At 53.4% G+C, this 22579-nt stretch overlaps 1 pseudogene; it reads left to right on the forward strand.

Moving 5' to 3' along the window:
• Positions 1 to 16767: 16767 nt before the first annotated feature.
• Positions 16768 to 22346, forward strand: LOC135272038 (uncharacterized protein C8orf90-like; annotated as a pseudogene).
• Positions 22347 to 22579: the final 233 nt, after the last annotated feature.

The following is a 22579-nucleotide window of genomic DNA, read 5'->3' on the forward strand; positions in this document are numbered from 1 at the left end:
TGTTTTTTCTTTCTTGGATTAAGAAGACAGGAGGAGGCTGAAGATTATGACATTGCCAAATTAGTTTGTATATAAAAAAAGAGACTGTGCTCTTGCTTATATAAGGGCAAGGATTGGAAATATTTTTGAAATAAATGCAAAGGGTTTTGAGGTAACAAAATGTGAAAGACCATCAAGTTGTTTTGATAAAATATTTTCTATAATAATTTTCCTTCATTTAGTGTGTCAAAAAGGTCTCGGTTCATAGCATTTTTCCTACTATTGAGAGGCATCCTCTCATCTATAACATCATAGCCTGGATATTTGTGCTTTGTCGTAGATAGAGGCTGTTTAAAAGGAGAATGAAAAAGGAATCACTCATAGACAGTTGTGAAAAAATAAACAAAAAGAAATCACAGGAGCGAAATGTCATACTTTTGTTCAAATTTTTCCCTTTCCATGCCATGGTAGAGATGATAAGTTTTCTTAGATAAGGGAAGTGAGGTGGAATCTTGCTTGGGATTCTCATTTAGTATTCTTGGAGGGAACCACTATGCAGAGCTACTTTGTAGACAAGGCTTAATAAAGTAGAAAAAGTGAAAGGGTGGGAAGATGAAGAGAGGACCATGCCGCATGGTACTAAGATGCAGCATGGTACCAAGTCGAACAAGGTTATGCGCCCCAAACTTGAGTTATGTCTTCCCAGGTAAGAGGCTGGATAAACTGAGGGCATAACACAAATTCAAGCAAGCAACATTCCTGAGAGCAACTGAATCTTCAAGGAGATAGAGTTGATCCTCAAATACAGATTGTTTAATGGTCACATTGTATGTTTTAGAAGATCCTCTCTTTCATGAGCTTGGGATTTACTACAACTATGTTCCTTTTTTTTTAATTTTTTTTAATTGCATTTTAGGTTTTGGGGTACATGTGAAGAACATGCAAGGTTGTTGCATAGGTACACACATGGCAGTGTGATTCGCTCTCTTCCTCCCCATCACCTATATCTGGCATTTCTTCCCATGCTATCTCTCCCCAACTCCCCACCACCTGCTGTCTCTCCCCTATTTTCCCCCTACAGACCCCAGTGTGTGATGCTCCCCTCCCTGTGTCTGTGTGTTCTCATTGTTCAACACTCGCCTATGAGTGAGAACATGCGGTATTTGATTTTCTGTTCTTGTGTCAGTTTGCTGAGAATGATGGTTTCCAGGTTCATCCATGTCCCTGCAAAGGACACGAACTCATTGTTTTTGACGCCTGCATAATATTCCATGGTGTATATGTGCCACATTCTCCCTGTCCAGTCTATCATCAATGGGCATTTGGGTTGGTTCCAGGTCTTTGCTATTGTAAACTGTGCTGCAGTGAACATTCGTGTTCATGTGTCCTTATAGTAGAACGATTTCTAATCCTTTGGATATATACCCAGTAATGGGATTGCTGGGTCAAATGGAATTTCTATTTCTAGGTCCTTGAGGAATCACCACACTGTCTTCCACAATGGTTGAACTAATTTACACTCCCACCAACAGTGTAGAAGTGTTCCTATTTCTCCACATCCTCTGCAGCATCTGTTGTCTCCAGATTTTTTTTTTTTTTTTTTTTTTTTTTTTTTTTTTTTTTTGAGACGGAGTTTCACTCTTGTTACCCAGGCTGGAGTGCAATGGCATGATCTCGGCTCACTGAAACCTCTGCCTCCTGGGTTCAGGCAATTCTCCTGCCTCAGCCTCCTGAGTAGCTGGGATTACAGTCATGCGCCACCATGCCCAGCTAATTTTTTTTTGTATTTTTAGTAGAGATGGGGTTTCACCATGTTGACCAGGATGGTCTCGATCTCTTGACCTCGTGATCCACCCACCTCGGCATCCCAAAGTGCTGGGATTACAGGCTTGTCTCCAGATTTTTTAATGATCACCATTCTAACTGGCGAGAGATGGTATCTCAATGTGGTTTTGATTTGCATTTCTCTAATGACCAGTGATAATGAGCATTTTTTCATATGTTTGTTGGTGTCACGTATGTCTTCTTTTTTTTTTTTTTTTTTTTTTTTTTTTCTGTTTGTATTCAATATTATGCATCTCCACTTTTCTCTTTAATTATCCCATGTCTTTTATTTCAACCTTTTCCTCACTTATTAAGTTGAATAGAGAGTTCACTTATTTTTAGTTTGCTTTTTAATAGTGAAAGAATTTAAAGCCACATATTCATTCTAAGTATAACTTTCAGCCCTATCCTTAGGTTTTCTTTTTTTTTTCTCTGACTTTTCTTTTTTTTTTTTTTTTTAGAGAAAGAGAGAGAGAGAATAGGAAGGAGAAAAAAGGAAGAGAAAGAGAGAGAGAGAATAGGAAGGAGAAAAAAGGAAGAGAAAGAGAGAGAGAGAATGGGGAGGAGGGAGAAGGAAAAGAAAGAGGGAGAGAGAATGGGAGTATTGCTTTCTTGCCCAGGCTAGAATGCAATTTAGTAATGGGTATTGAAAACCTCTTTTATACTGATAATTATACTTAATGATGTAATCAGGAAGGAGTAAGGGAAGAAGATAACAAACAAACAGCCAACCAATATTTAATTTAAACCTATGAAATGCTATGCGATTACTGAGGAGTGATTTACTTCCAATTATATAGTCACCTTTGGAATAGGTGTGAGGTGGTAATGTATGTTTTGTGTATTTGAAGTGGAGAGTACTATAAATATTTATTAAGTTTACTTGTTCCGGGTCTGAGTTCAAGTTCTGAATATCCTTGTTAATTTTCTATCTCGTTGATCTATAGAATCGTTAGCTCTTCTTGTTGCATTGATCCTTTTGCCATTATGTAATGTCATTCCTCGCCTCTTTTGATCTTTGTTGCTTTAAAGTCTACTTTATCAGAGGTGAGAATTGCATCTGCTGCTTTTTGTTTATTAGTTTATTTTTACTCTCTGTTCAATTGGTAAATCTTCCTCCTTCTCTCTGAGTCTTTGTGTATTGTTTCATGTAAGATGGGCCCGGATGCAGCATACCGATGGGTTTTGGCTTTTTATCCAATTAAAATATATGTAAGTTTAATACCAGCATTTGATGCTAGCTGGCTGTTTTGCCCATTAGTTGATGTGAATTTTTTATTGTGTTAAAGTTCTTTGCTTTTTGATATATTTTTGGAAAGGCTGATATTGGTTGTTCCTTTATATGTATAGTGCTTCTTTCAGAAGCTCTTGTAAAGCAGGCCTGGTGGTGGTGAACTCTCTAAGTACTTGTTTGTTCGCAAAAGATTTAATTTTTCCTTCGCACATAAAGCTTAGTTTGGCTGGATAGGAAATTCTGGGTTGAAAGTTCTTTTCTTTAAGGATGTTAAATATTGGTCCCCACTCTTTTCTGGCTTGTAGGGTTTCTGCTGAGAGATCTGCTGTAAGTCTGATAGGTTTCCCTTTATGGGTAACCTGAACTTTCTCTCTAGCTGCCCTTAGTATTTTCTCCTTCATTTCAACCCTAATAAATCTGGCAATTATGTGCCTTGGGGTTGGTCTTCTTGAAGAATATCTTTGTGGTGTTCTCTGTATTACCTGGAGTTGAATATTACCCTGCCTTGCCAGGTTGGGAAAATTTTCCTGAATGATATCCTGAAGAGTATTTTCCAACTTGGATTCATTCTCTTCGTCACATTCAGGTACACCTATCAAACGTAAATTAGGTCTTTTCACATAGTCCCATATTTCCTGGAGACTTTGCTCATTCCTTTTCATCCTTTTTTCTGCATTTTTGTCTTCTCGTTTCATTTCACTGAGCTGGTCCTCGACTTCTGATATCCTTCCTTCCGCTTGATCAATTCGACTGTTTAAACTTGTGCATGCTTCGCGAAGTTCTCGTGTTGTGTTTTTCAGCTCCATCAATTCACTTATATTCTTCTCTAAATTGTCCATTCTCATTAACATTTCGTTAAACCTTTTTTCAAGGTTCTTAGTTTCTTTGCATTGGGTTAGAATAAGTTCTTTTAATTCACAGAAGTTTCTTATCACCCACGTTTGGAAACCTGCTTCTGTTATTGGAATACCGGTGTAATCTATTAAGCCTTGTTCCGTTACTGATGAGGAATTGCAATCCCCTGTAGAGGGAGAGACATTCTGATTTTGAGTATTCTCTACCTTTTTACGCTGGTTTCTTCCCTTCATTATATATTTGTCCGTCTGTCGTCTTTATAATTACCGACTTTCTAACTGGGTCTCTGACGTCCAACTTGTTGATTCCCTGCGCCGAAATCTGAGCAATCCACTGAGCCGGCCAAAACAGCGGTGTTAAGATTGATGGTGCTTTTCTGCCCGGGAATATCCGGACTCTGCACCAAGAACTGGCGTGCTAAGGCACCAGCAAAACCGCCACGCCGGCCACAAGAGTCGCCCTGGCGACCCGTGGAGCTCCTCCACTGGGAATCTCGTGGTCCGTGAGCAACTAATATTCGTCTGAAAGTGTGGCGTCCTCTCGTTCTTTGCGCTTTCACTGGGAGGTACGTGCCCGAGCTGCTAATCATCAGCCATCTTGGATCTCTCTCCTCTTCTTTTGTAAAGTGTCTGTTCATATCCTTCACCCACCTTTGAAGGGGCTTGTTTGTTTTTTTCTTGTAAATCTGTTTTAGTTCTTTGTAAATTCTGGATATCAGCCCTTTGTCAGATGGGTAAACTGCAAAATTTTTTTCCCATTCTGTTGGTTGCTGATTCACTCTAATGACTGTTTCTTTTGCTGTGCAGAAGCTGTGGAGTTTGATTAGGTCCCATTTATCTATTTTGTCTTTTGTTGCCAATGCTTTTGGTGTTTTGGTCATGAAGTCCTTGCCTACGCCTATGTCCTGAATGGTTTTGCCTAGATTTTCTTCTAGGGTTTTTATGGTGTTAGGTCTTATGTTTAAGTCTTTAATCCATCTGGAGTTAATTTTAGTGTAAGGTGTCAGGAAGGGGTCCAGTTTCTGCTTTCTGCACATGGCTAGCCAGTTTTCCCAACACAATTTATTAAACAGGGACTCCTTTCCCCATTGCTTGTTTTTGTCAGGTTTGTCAAAGATCAGATGGTTGTAGATGTGTTGTGTTGCCTCCAAGGCCTCTGTTCTGTTCCATTGGTCTATATCTGTGTTTTGGTACCAGTACCATGTTGTTTTGATTACTGTAGCCTTGTAGTACAGTTTGAAGTCCAGTAGTGTGATGCCTCCCGCTTTGTTCTTTTTGCTTAGAATTGACTTGGCTATGCGGTCCCTCTTTTGGTGCCATATGAAGTTTAAGGTGTTTTTTTCCAGTTCTATGAAGATGGTCATTGGTAGCTTGATGGGGATAGTGTTGAATCTGTAAATTACTTTGGGCAGTATGGCCATTTTCACGATACTGATTCTTCCTAACCATGAACATGGAATGTTTCTCCATCTGTTTGTGTCCTCTCTTACTTCGTTGAGCAGTGGTTTGTAGTTCTCCTTGAAGAGGTCCTTTACGTTCCTTGTTAGTTGTATTCCTAGGTATTTTATTCTCTTTGTAGCAATTGTGAATGGCAGTTCGTTCTTGATTTGGCTCTCTTTAAGTCTGTTCTTGGTGTATAGGAATGCTTGTGATTTTTGCACATTGATTTTGTATCCTGAGACTTTGCTGAAGTTGCTTATCAGTTTCAGGAGATTTTGGGCTGAGATGATGGGGTCTTCTAGATATACAATCATGTTGTCTGCAAATAGAGACAATTTGAATTCCTCCTTTCCTATTTGAATACCCTTTATTTCTTTTTCTTGCCGATTTCTCTGGCTAAAACTTCCAGTACTATATTGAATAGGAGTGGTGAGAGAGGGCATCCTTGTCTAGTGCCAGATTTCAAAGGGAATGCTCATTCTTCCTATTTTTTTGTAGCCATGAATCATCTCCGCTTCCCCCAACCACACCCTGGCAGATATTTTATTTGCACTTTATTAGATGAATCGGTTAATGTTTTGTTCAAGTTTTCTCTGTCCTCAGTGAGTTTTGTCTTCTTGTTCTGAGTTGCTTGTATTGCTGTGGTGCTGTTTCTACTGGATACCATTCCAATACGACTATTCTCCTGTTGCCACAGCTGCTCCTGTCACTACCACTACAGCTCTCACCAAAGGACAATGATGCCATCAGCCAGGGTTTCCTGTGCCACCGGCACGGTGCCCGACACTACATGGATTACTTCCTGTCCTTGTCACAACCACCCTCTGAGTGAAGTGCTTGGATTCCCATTTGACAGAGAGGAAACTAAGGTGCTGAGAGGTGAAGTGGGTCCACCAGGTCACAGAGTGGTGACTGGTTGAATATGGACTTGGACCCAGGCGGCAGGGGTGTCATGTCCCTTCTCTCAGCCATGTCAGTCCCTCACTCACTTGGGTGTGTTCAGAGAAGGGCCTGCACAGCCTGATTCTTGGCTGGGGCACCCTCTGTCCACCTGCCTGCTTCCTTTTTTCCATGGCCACAGCTCTGGCCAAGGTGTGAATCCCAATGCCTCAGTGACCAGCCCTGTGACTGGTCCTCTCCCTTTCCCAGACTTGTGTGCTCATCTGCAGAGTGGGGATCCTCCCTCCCTCCCTCCCTGCTCCCTCTTGCTCCCCCATCTTCCTCCCTGCCTTCTGCTTCTCTCCTTCCTTCTACCTTCTCTTCCTCCTCCCTCCTTCTCCCTTCCTCTCCTCCCAGGCACCCATCCTGCCACCTCTCCCTTGCTGGCCCCATCGAAGGCCAGGTGGCCCGGAGCTGGGCCCCTTCCCTACCTGGCTCAGTTGCTCTTCCCAGCAGGCCTTGTCTTCCCGGCTGAAGACCTCCTCTGTGGGGGGAGGGAAGGGTCACGGGCCTGTCTGACACCGTCACCTCCACGCGTTAGTGCTGGCTTGAGCTGACACTGCTGGCCTCTGCCCACCCTGGCTCTGTGGGTAGGGCATGGGAGCTGGAGGGACGTGAGCCGGGTTGGCTCTGGGTTCAGAGAGCTGGGCTGGGCTTGCGGCCCTGCTGCCCTTACTGTGTGGCCTCAGGTGGGCTGGACTCCCTCTCTGGGCATTGGGCTCACTCATGGTGAATGGAGGGGAATTGCCAAGCATGGACCCACAAGAGTGGGAAAATAAGGCTTTGGGAGGGAGGCATTGTGAGAGTGGAGAGCTTTTTGGGAACTTTGGAACCCACCTCAGAGGGAGAGTCTGCTTTGGGGAGAGATCCTGTAGTTCTCAGCAGTACCCCCAGGTGCAGAGGGACCTCCACCCAGCCTGCCAATCCTGGGGCGGAGTGGGGGGCAAGGCCAAGCCAAGCAGGGTCCTGCTTCTCCCCAGCCTTAGGGTCTAAATGCCCCTGCTGGACCTGGGCCTCCCTACAGGTCACAGGCCCTGCCACACCCCAACCCCACCCCTCACTGTGGCTGCCCACCAACTCCTCTTGAAGGCTCTTGGCAGAGGGAGCTTCCCTCCTCACCCTCCTATGCATATCTCTAGATGTGGCCTACACTGGCTGCCTCCTCCAGGAAGCCTTCCTTGTTGGCTCCTGGGCAGCTGGTCCCTCTCCTCTCTGGGCTCCCCCAGCTGCTCTCAAGGCAGTCCTGGACCTCTCAGTGGAAAACACAGCAGCATGTGCTTGTGAATGAGTGAGTGAATTCATGAAGGTTGGCCCTCACCTCTGTATGACTGGGGGCCTGGCACTGGGTGGGTGCTCAGTCAGCGTGCTCTTTTGTGTCAGCACCTCCCTGTATGTCCTTCCTCTGGGGTCCTCAGAGGCCCCACTGTCCAGGCCGGCCCTTCTCGTAGCTTGGAGGCCATGGCTACGGTGGATGAAGGGCCCAGACACTGCAGGCGGCAAAGGCTGGGGGTGGCCCTGGCCCACCATGCTGCCTCTCTGAGCTCCGTCTCTTCCTCCGAGTGGCTTGTTTCAAGCCCTCGCATTTTCACATGCCAGGGCTCATTTGAGTGCCCACCTGCCATGTGTGGCCAAGGGAGGAGACAGAGGCAGCAGCTGGTCGTGAAGTTGCTCAGCCGTGTGCCAGCGTCACACCTGGCCTAGCCCACCGACCCACCCTCCTCTGTCATCCTGGCTTCACCCAGGCCCAGCTGTTGCAATACTGACAGCAGGAGTGGGTGAGCCATCGGAGAGGCTGGCATGGCTAGGCCTGGGTTGCTCTTTCCAGGGAGGTCCTGAGCACGGCCTGGGCCCTCTGAGGGGTGGGGGACAGTGGGGATCCTTGGGGCAGCAGCCTGTTCCCGCTCGGCATGAAGCTACCTGACGTTGCACAAGTGACATGCAGCCACTGTGCCCTGCCCATGTGGGGCCTCAAAGCCCCCCTCTTGGGCCACTCTATGACCTGCCCCATCCTGTCCGCAACCTCGCACCCACATACCATGGGAGGACAGGATGCCCATCACATAGAGGAGGCTGCAGTGCGGGAAGACACCCATCAAGAGCTCCATCTCCAGATGCTGCACCACCACCCTCCTCCCCCTCCTCCTCCCTGCCTCTGAGCCCCTCCTCCCTCCTCCTCCCTGCCTCTGAGCCCCTCCTCCCTCCTCCTCCCTGCCTCTGAGCCCCTCCTCCTCCTCCCTGCCTCTGTGCCCCTCCTCTCCCTGCCTCTGAGTCCCTCCTCCCCCTCCTCCTCCTCCCTGCCTCTGTGCCCCTCCTCTCCCTGCCTCTGAGCCCCTCCTCCCCCCCTCCTCCTCCTCCCTGCCTCTGCGCCCTGGCTCATGCTGTGTGCCTGCCTGCACCTCCACTCCCCTTAGAGCGTGCTCCAAGGCCTGGGTTCAGGCACTCATCCTGAACCTCTAGCCCACAACACCTCTCCTCTTCCTGAGCTCCTGGTGGCCAAGGATAAGGTCACCTCCTTTAATTCTTTCACAATGAATTCAGAACCAGAGGCCATGTTCCCGTCCAGGAGACCCAGGGCATCAGCTGCTCAAGGGCAGAGCCCCGCTACCTGGGACCCTGGCCTCCCTGACCCTGGCCAAGCCCCCATTGTCCAGGGGAGGGGCTTCTTCAACAGGAGGACCTGAGTGGGCCCCAAGGCTCTATGTGATCACACCCAGGCCCTTTCTTAACAAGTGTGTGGTTCCCTCTGGATCTTGATACAGTTTTGAATTCCACTTTCCTCGGTCTTCATGGGAGCCATAGGCAGCTTCTGTGGCTCTGAGGCAGGTGAGCAGGAGGCTTGCCTGCACTTGGGGGGCGTCTGAAAGTGGGGGTTTCTGAGCCCTGCCATGCAGCTTGAATCATCACATGAAATGGATATATCATTTTTAATTTATGCTAAGTATGGCTATGGGGGCTTTTCGTGAAGATGGTGATTGAGTCTGATTTTGTTATTTCAAAAAACCTACGTCAGCTAACACTCCATTTAGGAGATTTTTTAAAAACGACAATAGCAACCACACTGTGGAAGCGGGGAGCAGGCAGACGAGGGGCCTGACCTAGGTGCCAGAGTGCCTGATGCCCCTCTGTGTCCCAGGTGGCGGGTAGGACTCACAGAAGTGTGCACTTCCTCTGGCGGCTGGAGCGGGGCTGCGGTATGTTCAGAAGCAGAAAATGTAGACCGGTCTCAGCCTCGTTCATGTGGGACTCCGTGCAGGGGCCCCTCCTCATGAAGCCCCAGGAGGGCCTTGTCCACCCTTGGGGAGGCTGAGGCCACACCACACCCCTGAGAGTGTCCTGAAGCCCTCGCCTTCCCGGGGGCACTGCTTCCTGACCCCAGCTCCCCAGGATCCTCAATCTGTAAACTGCAGAGGTGCCTGATGGTCTTGACAACAGTGAGTGTGAGAAACACACGCATGATTCCAAAGCAACAAGAAACGAGGTAGAAAAACCAGGTGGACGTGGCCCATGCTCCCTGTTCCCCGTCCTTCACACCTAGGGTGGCCTCACTCACTTCTCTAGGGGAGCTCAGGGGCTTGACCCACCTGCTGTCCACAAGCTGGGTGGTGACTACAGGCCAGTCCCTAAGGTTCTGAACCCCAGCCTCTCTATCTATAAATGGGGCCACAGATCCCTGTGTGGAGGGTGTGTTGGCCATGCTTGCAGGCCCTGTGCTGTTTGATGTCTTATTCCTAATACCCTCTCCCTGAGTTTGCTGAATTGTAGGGCTAGATGAGCAGCCAAAGCTGCGTACATCTCTGCAGGAGCATGGAAGTCCCGTTACAATGCCCTGACCTGCCACTGTCCCGTAGCTCCTAGGGGATGTCTCTACTTGCTTACTTCCCACCACCATGGCCCTGAAGGCATGTCCAGATTGGCCTCTGTCTGCTTCCTGACCCCTGTGTGGGGCAGGCCTGCGTGGCCCAGTGTGGTGTGCTGTGCCTCTCATTTCAGGGGGAGCTGTGAGTATGAAGAAATTCTTGCAGTGGCGTTTGCCTCTGCATGACCTCAGGAGTGAAGACTCAGCACCACACAAAGGGTAAATGGTGCCTACTCCTGCTTCGTGAGGCACCCCAGTGTGTGTGTGTATTGAGGCATCCCCTGGGGCCACCCTGGCCTAGTCAGTCTAAGCCACCTGCTCCCAAGCTTCTAGAGTGGAGACTGTTGGTGGCCAGGGCCAGATCTCAGACTGCAAGCTGGGGGCAGGGTGGGGTGGGTGAGGCAGTTCAGTTCCAGACCCCCAAGTGTCCATCGGCCAGGAAGCTGGAAGGTGGAGGCCAAGGGCAGAGGTACAGCCTGTGGACTGGGTTAGACTTGCAGAGGCCTCTCAGAAGCTGGGCTGCAGGCAGAACCACAGCCTGCTGTCGGGATAGACCTCCTGGTGGGAGAGAGCTCCCCCACTTATGAACCCTCTTTTGAGCCTCACCTTCCTGAAATGGGAAAGTGAGATGGAAAAGTGTGCTTGTCCGCTGAAGTGGCTGGGGTCAAGAATGTGAGTCATTGGACGGAATTGCTTGGTAAGCCACAAGTCTGGGCACACCTGGCAACACTTGTGTCCCTGGGGCAGCCACTGGCATTCCCAAAACCTGTGAGGGGTTGGCCCACTTGCTGGGGGAGAGGAGGCCTACCATGGTCTTGGTCATGTTATCCAGGGCCAGCTGTGTGAAGGTTTTCTCCCAGGATGTCACTGGCCCTGAAGACCATCTCCAGCATCTGGAACAGCTGGAACTTGTGCCTGCTGGAGATCTGTGGGTGGCAGAGCAATGGTGCATTGGGGACAGATCAGGTCAGATGGTTCGGGAGATGTGGGCAGAGGTGTGGATGGGGAGGGTCCAAAGGAGCCATTTCTCTCTGCCACTTCATGGTCTGTGACTCCAGGCAAATCCTTGGCTTCCCTAAGCCTTAGGTTCCCCCAAGTGAGGGTCAGGATATCCACCTCATGAGTGCATTCCAAGGGCAGTCAATGCATGTGGGTCCACTTTTCTCCCTCCCCACTCGGCCCATTTCACATATGAGGAAATTGAGGCTTGCCCCAAGTCATGTGGTTGTTCTATGCAGGACCCTGGCTTAGAGCCCACCTCTGGGTCCCACCCTCCCTTTTGCCCCCTGTGACTGCCCCAGTGGCCCAAGCTACCCCCACCTCCCAGTTGTCTATGAAGTAGTGGTGGATGGTTTCCATCACCAGGCTCGGGGAGCCATGAGCCATGTTCTTGACCTTCTTGATGATGTACTTCAGGCGGAAGGGATCTGCACTGCTTATGTCCTGCAGCATCTTGAAGCAGACAGCTAAGATGGGCAGGAAGGCATAAGCGTGAGCAGGCTGTGGGTAGGTCACATTGTGACAGCAAGGCTGGGTGGGCAGGAGAGTGGGTCTGGGGATGGAAGGAGTGCTCTGAAAATGAGAACTAGGGAACGGATGCACGAGAAGTCTGGGACCTCCTTTCGGTCCAAATGGACTTTCTGGGGTTCAACCTAGGTAAGGAGCAGGAGCACAGGTGTGTGAGCACGTCCTCACTCACCATTCATACTCCCATCTGCCCATTACCCACTCCTCCCTCATCCACCTGTCCATCCAGCCATCCGTCCATCCGCCCACATGCTCCGTCTGTCCATCCTTCCATCTACTAATCCACCTGTTCATCCATCTTTCCATTCATCTACCTGCCCATCCACCCAACATCCATCTATTCATAAATGTGTTCACCCGCCCACTCATGCATTCTTCCCTCCCTCCCCACATCCATTCTTCCTATATCCTTTCACCATCTATCCAGTCATCCAGCAGTCAATGGTGTTTGAATAACGGAGGGGCCAGGCTTGGACTGAGGTCCAAGGTGTGAAAGGGAATGGGAGGATGGCAGAGGGTGGGGTGTAGGGTGAGCTGGGCATTGCTTGGGCTTTGGATGGTGCCTCAGGAGGCAAGAAGAGGCCAAACCGGGTGTGCAGGACTCTCTGCTGAAAGCTTCACTATGTCCACACTGCTTGACACCCTCAAGGTCCTGGAGTGGAGACTCCTTCTGGCTGTCACCCTCAGGACTGCTTTTGTTGGAGGGACAGGGTGGGATCTGCTGGAGCCTGACTCCATCTAGGGCCAACCCATGCCTGTCTTGTCTGAGCTGGGGCTGACAGTCACCTGCACTGCAGGCCTCCTTCATGAACACCTGGTGCTCCTGCAGCAGGAGTGCGGTCTGGCTGCTCTGTGACTTGTGGAGCAGGATGGCAGTGGGGTGTGGCTGTCTGTCCCTGCAGGCAGAGTCCTGGGGTACCTCCATGCAAGATGAGTCCTTCGGGGATGTGAAGACAGTGGGGGAGATTCTGAAATGGAGGAGGGGTCCTGGGAGTCGGCATCTGGGTGCGCATATTTCCGCATTAGTGTGGGGTGCAAAGTGCTGCACTGGCTTCCATTGGGCTCAGCTACATCCTTCCATGTGTCTGTCCTTCCATTCAAGGGACTGGCTGGGTTCTGGGAGGAGGGTGGGGTCTCAAGGCCTCAGGGACACTGTTGAGTAGGTAGTATCACCTGCAGGCCTGGTGGGACCTGGCCTCCAAGCAGGCGTCTCGTTCTGAGGTTGGGTTTGAGACAGACATGGCTGATGGGACATGGCAGGGCTCAGGGTATGGCATCCCTCATTCAGACCACATGTGAGACTGCCCTGGTCAGCCAGACATCACTGGAGGAGTCCCCAAGGGAAGTGGGGAGAGCTGTGGAAGCAGTGAGAACAGAGCAAGGGAGATCCAGCCCCTCCAAGCTGGCCTCTGCCTTCTCCTCCTCTTCTCCCTCCAGGCTGGCCTCTGCTTTCTCCTCTGCTTCCTCCAAGCTGGCCTCTGCCTTCTCCTCTCCTCCCTCCAAGCTGGTCTCTGCCTTCTCCTCCTCTTCTCCCTCCAGGCTGGCCTCTGCTTTCTCCTCTGCTTCCTCCAAGCTGGCCTCTGCCTTCTCCTCTCCTCCCTCCAAGCTGGTCTCTGCCTTCTCCTCCTCTTCTCCCTCCAGGCTGGCCTCTGCTTTCTCCTCTGCTTCCTCCAAGCTGGCCTCTGCCTTCTCCTCTCCTCCCTCCAAGCTGGTCTCTGCCTTCTCCTCCTCTTCTCCCTCCAAGCTGGCCTTTGTCTTCTCCTCCTCCTCCTTCCTCTGAGCTGATTTCTGCCTTCTCCTCCTCTCCTTCCTCTAAACTGGCCTCTGCCTTCTCCTCCTCTCCTTCCTCTAAACTGGCCTCTGCCTTCTCCTCCTCTCCTTCCTCTAAACTGGCCTCTGCCTTCTCCTCCTCTCCTTCCTCTAAACTGGCCTCTGCCTTCTCCTCCTCTCCTTCCTCTAAACTGGCCTCTGCCTTCTCCTCCTCTCCTTCCTCTAAACTGGCCTCTGCCTTCTCCTCCTCTCCTTCCTCTTCTCTTGCAAATGTGAGGAAAGCACTGCCTCAGACCGTTTTAGGGGCCATAAAGGGCCAAAAGAGACCATATCATTTTTTTGGGGGATGCTGCCCAAGCCTGGTCCCCTGTCACAACTCCTGCCAATGGGCCGCTGGGGCAGGAACAGCCTCCTGCTCCACCCACTTCCTGACCTTATTCATTTGTTCACTCTCAGTACCCACTTCCTAGGTGCCTGCAATGGGTGGGGCATGTTCTGGCATTCTCCTGGAATACCTCAATGAATGAGATAAACAAAGTCAGCAAATTAAATCAGTGAATTCTGTGGTGCATTAGAAGCCAGTTCATCTTTCAATATTTTACCCATTCATTTGTCCCACCATAGGAAGGATGCATATCAGATTATGCCACTCAGAATCTGCCCTGTCTCCCATTTCACTCAGAGTAAAACTCAAAGTCCTGAAAATGACATGTAAGACACTGATACCCTCCATTCATGAGCGAGTAACAAGGACCAGCTTCACCTTCCTGTCTTAAACAACTCAAAAATTGGAAAAAACATACAAAACCATGATTATCAGACATCAGACAACACCAGCACAGGACAAGGATCCGTGAAACTGGAAAAGCAAGAAGTTGAGCCTAGCGTGGAAACAGCCAGCTGCCTGGGAAGTTTCCAGTTTGCAGCACAGGGAGAGGGAGCCCAATAAAGCCCAGTAGTCTCTCTGAGTTGAGGAAGTGGACATGAAAGTCTGGGGGAGCCAAAGTGGTTGGAGTTAAATGTGTTTTTAAAAATAGAAAAATGATGTGAATGCACTATTAGCAAACATCTGCAGAGGAGTGCTCTCAGCTTAGCAGCAACAGAAGCTATGGCAAAGGAGGCAGGCCTGGGGACATTCAGACGGGGAACTGCAAGGGCCCCGAGATTCCTGAGTTCACAGGCAGGTACCGAGACACTCCCAGAATAGCCACTGTGTCAGGGATTGCAACCAGGAATCCTGCTCTGAACCCAGGGCCTGGCTGTGGGCCCCAGTCCCGGTGGACGAGTGTCTGGACAGCGGAGCCTGCTTTGGGTCCCCATAGAGGGGGCAGGCGGGGCTCTGGGATGGGGCCAGACAGGTCTGACCTGCCTGTTGGACACAGGAAGGTGGAGATACCCTTCATGTCTGCCAGAGTCCTGGGACATTGGGGGACCCTGGGGACCCTGGAAAGCTGTGGTGGAACCTTCCGTTACTCATGCCCCTGAAATCTCTGCAGAAACACTGGCTGTGGTATCATCTCCGTCCTGCCGAATAGAAGCCAAGGCTGAGAGAAGCAGGTGGATGGTCTGTCCATCCGTTCACTTGCCCATTCACACAGCAGGCCTGCAGGTGCTGTTGGCAACACAGGCCATGGTCTCACTCACCGTCACACAGGTGCAGGCTATGCAGGCAGGGCCCTCACTCTGGTTTATGCTTCTGCCTTCCCGGCCTCCTCTCCTCCAACCTGGTGCCCACTCCAACTGCCCCAGGCTGCTCCTGGGGGCAGGACCCTTCTTCCTCAGCACAGGGGACCCTGGATGGTGTACAGGGAGGCTCCCCTGACAGGTGAGGAGGCTGATTACCGGTTGGGGGGCGGGGGTCCCCGGTGGGGCTGAGCTAACCTGGGGTTTGGGGAAACGGCTGACGACGTCCTACCCACCAGGATGCGGCTATGTGGCCTTTTAGAACACTGCTTGTCCATGGTTGGGGCACTGTGCGGACCCCCACCCACCACTAGTTCCGGCCTCACGACCGTGGGCTGGCCGTGTCCCCAGCACTGGCCCTCCCCCGCTCTGGCCGGCCTGACCTCACCCCTGAGGTCACAAGGGTTCCAGCATCCAGCAACCCTAGGGGCTGTTTGTGTTCTGGGGCATGGCCAGCAGATGGGGCCCAGGCGGGAGGGCAGCGGCCCGGACTAGAGGGCCTGTGAGCGGCACACGTGCCACCCGCTCATGCGCCCGCGGTGATAGGACCCGCCCTCCCCGCTGCACCCTCCCTCCAGCCGGGGACCCACAGAAGGGGCGTCGTGGGTAGGGGTGCGTGGCATCCCACCGCCCACTGGGGGCAGGAAGCGCAGGAGGGGCCACGTGGGTCCCACCGCCAAGCCTTTGCATAGGCCATTCCCCCTCCTGCTGTTCGCCTGCAGTGAGGAAGGGACCAGACTCAAGGGTGGGACAGCCCCCTGGCCTCCTCTCAGGCTCCTTCTCTCTGTCCCTGCACGACTCCCTGGGGTTCCCAGGCTGCAGCCGGGTTTGAGGCTGTGGGCAGTGCCTTCCTTCTGGAATGCACCCTGCCCCCAACTTTCCTAAAGAAACTCCTTTGTGCATGTTCCCATTTGTCCTTGGAGACCCCCCGCCCAGGCCACCTCCCTTGCTGGGATGTGTCTTCCCAGGCTTCGTTCTCTTCTCTGTCTCATGTCCCCACCCCCACCAGCGCTTGATCCTACTTTGGGGGAACTGAAACCTGCATGAGCTCTTTGTGGCCGGGGCCAGCTCTGACCCGCTTCACAGGGTCTTCTGGAGTTGCTGAAGATGGGACTGCTGAACTGGGCTCTGAGGGTCCCGGGAATGCATATGGGAGCTCTGTGGTCTGGAGGGACAGGCCAGCCTGAGGCTGGATCAAGGCCTCGGCTGCCCTGAGAGCACTCACAGGCTGCAGGTGTGGACACCAGACTGACCCGAGGTGAGTCAGGAGGAAGAGTGCTGGTGGTGACAGGCTGGCGGTCTCTGGCTGCCAGGTTCTCATGGTCCCTGAGCAGGGCAGGCGAGCAGATGTGACTGGGGATTGATCTTGGAGGGTTGCTGAGTGCAATGGGAAGGGTTAAGGATGGGAGGCTGGCCCAGAGGGTGCCCCTGCAGGGACCAGGTGAGAGGCAGGGTGCTGAGTGAGGGTTGCAGGGGTGCCCATGGAGAGGCCAGTGCACAAGAGGCCACCAAGCCCACAGGTCCCCACTCAGCCTCTCCCGCAACCCCAGCCTGCTCCTGAGAGGAGGCCCTTTAAATGTAACATTCTGTCCTCCACTGGGAGGCCCCTCCCCGTTTCCTGGGCAGCCAAGTAAACAGAAGCTTGCCCCCAGGCTGCTGGCATGGCTTCCCCCTGTCCTGGGGCCCCGAGCCCGGCAGGTCTGACCCCTCCTTCTGTAGCTACTCCAGGTGAGACACTTGGTGAGGGAGAGGAGTAGAGGGGAAGGGAGACAGGGGCACCTGTGCTACTGAAAATGTGGGAGCAGGAAGCAGCCCTCTCACCCATCTTCCAGAAGAAGATGCTCTGCCAAGGTCGTGAAGGAGAGTGGCAGTGGGGCCAGGCCACGATGGAGGCATCAAAGCCTCCCCCTAAAGGTCCTTCTCCTCCCTACTCTCCTCAATGCTCCGATGCTCTGAAGTTAACAGGGAAGGGGTTGGCTCTCTTCCTGAAGCCTTTGGATCTAAGGAGTTGAAGGTGTGCAGGGTCTTTCTTACTTTTTAGGGTCTCTTCCAGATCATTCTCTTGCCCTTGCCTCTTCTAAAACCCAGCTCTGGAACTCAGAGGCAGCAGTACGGGTAACCAGACATCCATTCATTCACCTACCCACCCACCCATCCATCCACGCAACCACTCACCTATTCATCCACCCATCCACCCACCCATTCATCCACCCATCCACTCACCCATCCACCTACTCCTCCACCCCTCTATCCCTCGACTCACCCGTTCACCCACCCACCCACACATTCATCCACACATCCACCCACCCAATTACCCATTTACCCACCCATCCATCCATCCATACACCCACCCGCCCATTCACCCATTCATCCACCCACCCACACATTCATCTACCCACTCACCCATCCATCCATCCACCCATCCATTCACCCACCCACCCATCTACCCACCCATCCATCCACCCAACCACCCACCCATTCATTCACACATCCACCCCTCCACCCACCCATTCACTCCCCCACCCACACATCCATCCACACACCCACCCATTTACCCACCCATCCATCCACCCACCCACTCACCCACTCACCTATCCACCCATTCATCCACCCACCCCACATCCATCCACCCACCCATTCACCCACTTACCCATCTACCCACCCATCCAACCAACCATTCACCCACCCACCCACCCATCCACTCATTTCCCCGTCCGTCTACCCACCCACCCACCCGTCCATCCACCCATCCACCCAACCATCCATCCATCCACCCACCCGCCCATCCATCCATCCACCCCCCACCCACCTACACATCCATCCACAAATCTATCTACCCACCCACTTACCCACTCACCTATCTACCTACCTATCCATCCACTCAACTCACCCACCCATTCAGCTACCCATTCACCCATCCACCCACCCACATATCCATTCACCCATCCACCCACCCATTCATCCACCCACCCATCAATCTATTCACCTATCCATCCACCCACCCATCCACCTACTCATCCACCCATCCACCCATCCACCCATACATCCACCCACCCTTCCACAACTCGTCTGCCCACCCATCCATGTACCTTGCCCACAATCACTGCCCTCTCTCTTGAAGACCCTGGCCCCTGCCCTTCCCTCCACAGCTCTCCTGTCATCACATTGGTGATTTCTGTCAGCCCCCTGGCCTCCTCCAAGGATTTTGTTCTCCCATCCAGCCACCCAGTCCCCCAAACTGTACCCAAACTGTAGTCCCCCTGTCCCCACCACACTCTAGGGATTCTTGCCCCAGATCCTGCCCTCGAGGGCCAGCTCCAGCACTCCTTTAGTGAGACAGAAGCCCACACGTCTTCAACGTGTCCGGCCTCCTCACTCTTTAGGGCCCCTTCCATCCACCCCTGTTCACAGCTCTGCTGTGGCCAGCACTCCCTCCACTCTCTTGCTGGCCCCTCCTCTGTTTTCCTGTACTAGTCTGGTAGCTCCAACTCCCTGCTACCCTTGCCTGTGCCCTTGCAGCAGGCTGCAGCTGGGTGAGCTCCACCTTGCTAATGCCTGCACTTGACTGGGCCTGCAGCAGCAAGGAGGACGGCTCCACTGCCCTCCCTGGTCTGCCCAGCCTCTCCTTGCCTAGCAACCACCTCACACCTTCTCTCCCTCTAAGCCCCCATCCTGTCTCTCCTCACATTGTGCTCCTGGCCTTGTGCCCTCCTTCCCTAAGAAGCTGAAGCCATTGGAAGAGGACTCTGCAGGTGCCCACCCATCTGCCCTTGTGCTCCTGGGCACTGTTCACCCCGGCCTGCTCCTGTGAATGCCCCGACCCTCCTCTCAGCCAAAGCCAGCATTCAGCTTCTCCCATTCCCTCTCTCCCACTCACGCTGTCACTCCAGCAACTCTTCATCCTCTCTCTCCTGCATCATGACACCACTCTTTCCCAGATCCTTCCCGCTGGCATGAAAGCATGCTGCGATTTATCATGTCCCTTGACCCCACTTCCCTTCTAGCTCCTGCCCTACATCTCTGCTCCTCATTCAGAGCCAAACCTCAGGAAGGTCGTTTGTCTTTGCTGCCTCCACGTTCTCCACTCCCATTTGCTCTTGAACCCGCCCTCACCAGCTTTTAATTTCCAGTGCTTCACTAAAGCAGCTCTGGCAAAGGTCACCAATGACCTCTGTGCTGGGGAGTCCGTGGTCACTTGCAGGGCCTCATTCGATGTACTGTATTGGCAGCAGGTGGCTTGGGTCACTGCCCCCCCCACACTTGGCTTCCGGAGGCCCGACTTTCATCACTGCCCATTCCTTCTCGGTGCCCTAACTGGCTCCTCATCTCCTTGACCTTGTCAGGAGGGAAGACCCTAGGCTCTGTGCTTGGGCATCTTCCCTTTCTAACCACACCCCCTCAGTGATTCATCCAGTTTTGTGGCTTTAAACATCATCTCCCAATGTCTATCTCCAGCCTCAACCCCTCCCCAACTCCAGACTCATACAGCCACCTGACCACTGCACTTCCCCGCAGCCCCTTCCCCTGCCCATCCAGAGGTCCACCTGCCCAAGATTAAACCCTTGACCTTCTAGCCCAGCTTGCCCCTCTCCCAGCCATCCCTGCCTCAGTTAGCACCTCCTTGCTTCCTGTTGCTCAGGCCCAAACCCTCTTCCCCATGGTCCCGCCCTACATCCCTCATCAAATCCTGCCCGTTCTATCTTCAAGTCATATTCAGAATCTGAGCATTTCTCACCCCTGCTCTGGCCCAAGCTACCAGCTTCTCCCCAACAATGACTGTCCTGGTGACCTCATGGTTCCCTTGCCCCCTTCCACCTGTCTGCAAGACAGTGATCAGATCCACCTGGTGAAATGCAGATCTTAGAAGGTCACTCTTCCCATGCCCTGGGGCCATAATGGGGAGTGAAACAGTGGCCTTCTCCTCTCTTTGGGGTTCCATGGACAATCCCTTCTTCTCCAAAGCTTTTCCTTACTGCCCTACCTACGGCAACACCCCACAGCCTCTCTTCTGACTACCTGCCCCGCCAGCTGGGATTGAGGGGAAGCCAGGCCAATGGGTGGGATGTCAGGGTAGCCTCCAGTAGGGGAAGTCGGCCAGGTGGTCAGGACAGGCTGGCTGCCTCAGCAGGTCAGAGGCTACACGCCAAACAGTCCAGGCTCCCTGTGAGCCAGACCCTTTCCAGGCTGGGGCTCCACTCCTATCCCCACCATGGCGCTGTCCACGGTGCTGATTTTGGAAGGTACTTCCCGTTGCTCGAACAGGCTGGTCAATGTCATCTTATTTGCAAGGTTGGTTGGCCCCATTTTCAGAGGCTCATGGAAAGTGAAAGACTAGCCCAGTCTCTGACAGGTAGAAGGAAGGACCCCCGCCCCCGAGTCTGTGCTGCTCACGACTGTAGCTGATGGCTCAAACAGAGCCTGCCTAGCACACAGTAGGTGCTCAGTGAGTATTTGTGTGGAGGGAGGAGACTCTTAACCAGAAGGCCCTTGATCCAGGAGGATGGCATACTGGAAAGTGATTGCCCAGCCCAGGGGCTTTGGCTTGGCATCTGTGTATGACTTCTCTGGGTCTGTATCTTCACCACTAAACCAGACTGAATATTGTTACCCCTCCCAGGGGTGCTGGGAGGAGGAGCTGAGGATTCATGTTCCTCCATTCCCATCTCCAAGCCTCCTAGTGTGGCCATTCCCCAGGGAGCTGCCTGTTCTGTCTCCTGCATCCACCTGGGGCCTGACTACATTCCTCTCTGGACTGTGTGCCCAAGTGAGGTCCCATGGCTGCTTTGCTCACTTCAGGATCCCCAGAGCTAAGCACATTTGCTGAATGAATGAAATAAAGAATGAAGCAGTCTCTCCACAGTGGAGGGCCTAGACGTGGGCACAGCAGCCCGGGCAGGGTGTGGACCATGGGCCAGCAACCTGGTTGCCTTCTGGGGACCATGGATAGGCTGCAAGGGGAGCATGACTGAGCCAAAACCAAACTCCCCTTCCACCTCCTCTTCCCCTTGGGGCTGCACCTCCCTCTGGATCCCAGGGTAGCTGTGTCCAGGCAGGGAACTAGGCTGTCCCCGCACACTCCTGCCTGCCTTGGTCCACAAGTCCTGTCGATTTGGCCCTGCAGCCTCTCCCCAGGTGGTGTTTCCCATCCTCATGTTCGTCTTTCCCTCCCCTGGATCTGACCAGATCTGGACGCTGGGCTCCCAAAGTCCATTTTCTGCACAGCGGCCAGGATACACTTTCAACTGAGAGTGACTGCTTCACCACCTGCCCCAAGCTGGCCAGTCTTCAGGGTGAAGGAACCTCAACATCCTAGGCTCGCTCAGAGTCCCCACAGGGTCAGGCTGGCCAGACTTTCCAGCCTCCTCCCCATGGGAACGCTCTGCCCAGAGTACTCAGTGACCATCCCCTTCTGTGCGCCCAGGACCTCCCACTCTTCCTGGTTTGCTGGCGCTGCTCCTTCAGAAATGCGGGGCCTGACCTCGCCTTATCACCAGGTGGCCCTGGCCGTCCGCAGCTCTGCTTTTCCAGCTCATTTCCCAGCTACTTCCAGACTTGCCACCGCTCTGCGCGCCCGGCCTCCTTGCCTCGGCCTGTCGCACGGTGGCCCCCTCCCGACTCTCCCCGCCCTCCCTGCCCTGCCGAGAGTTCACTGTCCCCTCCGCCCGCAGGCCCTGCGGTGCCTCCGGAGCCCGCTTTCCCTGACATCTACTGCGGGGACGCGCAGCTCTGGGAGGCGCATTTCTGCGGCATCGGGCGCGCCTACCGCGCGCTGTGCAAGCAGGCTGACTTCTTCATCTGCTCACTGAGGACCTCACGCTGCCCTTCGCGTTCGCCTGGCCGCCCGGACCCGACCCTGCCCGCGGGCCGCTCTTCTACGACCCCCGCGACTGCTTGGGCTTTGACTTTCTGCTGCGCGGCCCAGGCGCTTCGCCCCCAGCGCTGCTGCGGCCCCTGCACGCCGCGGCACAGGCAGCCCTGCGCAAGCGGCGCCTGGAGCGCTTCGCCCTCAGAGCTGCTGCGGCCCCTGCACGCCGCACACAGGCAGCCCTGCGCAAGCGGCGCCTGGAGTGGCTGGCCCTGAGCTATGTCCGCGCGCGTGGCCCCGGGCCCAGCTTAGTCCTGCTGCCGCCCGGCCCCGCCGCCGCCGCCTTCCCGGAGCCCGAGGCCAGTGCACCCCACGATGGCACCCCCAGACTGGCCCAGGCCCCGCCGCTGCCTCGAGAATGCACAGAATAAGTAAGAAGTTATCCGCTCTCCCGAGCCCGGCGCGTTGCTGCGCACACCCAGGCAGGCCTGGCCGGCTGGGCCTGGCAGGGACTGAGAAACCGCGTGGGTCCGAAGGCGCGGTGAGCACATTCGCAATGGGAACCGCGAGGGAAGCAGACCCTCCAGAGGGAAGAGGACCCGGGTAAGCTGGGTGGGGGCCCGGGCTCCATCCTCAGTGCCCACGCCCTGGGATCTTCCCCACAGCTC

Source organism: Aotus nancymaae, unplaced genomic scaffold, assembly GCF_030222135.1.
Source record: "Aotus nancymaae isolate 86718 unplaced genomic scaffold, 86718_ANA_hifiasm-v0.15.2.pri h1tg000102l, whole genome shotgun sequence".
Lineage (NCBI taxonomy): Eukaryota > Metazoa > Chordata > Mammalia > Primates > Aotidae > Aotus > Aotus nancymaae.